Consider the following 845-nt stretch of genomic DNA (forward strand, 5'->3'; position numbering starts at 1 on the left):
AGCCAACTCACCTTAAACCAATGCTCTCGAGTTTTCAACTCGCCCCAGCTTAGGGAAAAAGCGAATGTACTCAGTTTACAACCCTTCCATCAGATCATGTCGCAGCCGTTACGCTGCAGGGAAACTTGTCCCAGCCTATTCCACCTCGCCCAACGGTTCAAGCATTAACGACATCCTTGTCTTTATTTTGTCATCAATTTCTCGTGTCTTTTTTTAAAGTTTTCAAGATGTCAAGTACGCTGGACCACAACGAGCTGTTGGAAACTGAAAGATAAAACGTAGAATGGGTTCTACTTTCAGTGCTGGACACCACTGAGCCGCTGCACGGCCTGCCGCGGCTTGGTTCTGTGGTGTAGTGGTCATCACATTCACCTCACACGCGAAAGGTCCCCAGTTCGAAACTGGGCAGAAACTGCTTTGTTCTTCAACACTAGCCTTTTTCACGGACAAGAACGGAGCTTTCTTGCTTGCTTTCCAATCTGCAAAACCTGCCTTCGAAATTGCTTTAACAAATCTGCTCTCGTAGTGAAATGAAATGAAATATAATGCAATGCACTTCCATTTAGATACTGTGCAAAGCATTGTCAAGTTTTTCTCCAACCGGGTGCTGATCATAAGTCATTCTGTTTTAGAGTATAGTTACCGCGTTCTGATCCTTCCATAAAAAAGCAGTACCGCATTTGCATTCCTTGTGCAGGTGACCGGTTCAAAGAGACGAAAGAAGCTGATGCGCCGGTGTCACAGTACACCACGGATTCCTGAACTAGTCTGTCTGTCAAATGTAGCCCCAAATCGTATATGAAGGATCTTATTTGGAAGCTGTCTGACGTTATTCAACGTGCGAG

At 45.2% G+C, this 845-nt stretch overlaps 1 non-coding gene across 1 annotated transcript; it reads left to right on the forward strand.

Annotated features, from left to right (window-relative positions):
• Nucleotides 1-341: 341 nt before the first annotated feature.
• Nucleotides 342-414, forward strand: trnav-cac (transfer RNA valine (anticodon CAC)). Its single transcript has one exon. It is a non-coding gene; the product is annotated as a tRNA-Val (tRNA).
• The last annotated feature ends 431 nt before the right edge of the window (nucleotides 415-845 follow it).

Source organism: Hemiscyllium ocellatum, chromosome Y (genome assembly GCF_020745735.1).
Source record: "Hemiscyllium ocellatum isolate sHemOce1 chromosome Y, sHemOce1.pat.X.cur, whole genome shotgun sequence".
In the NCBI taxonomy this organism is placed as follows: Eukaryota; Metazoa; Chordata; class Chondrichthyes; order Orectolobiformes; family Hemiscylliidae; genus Hemiscyllium; species Hemiscyllium ocellatum.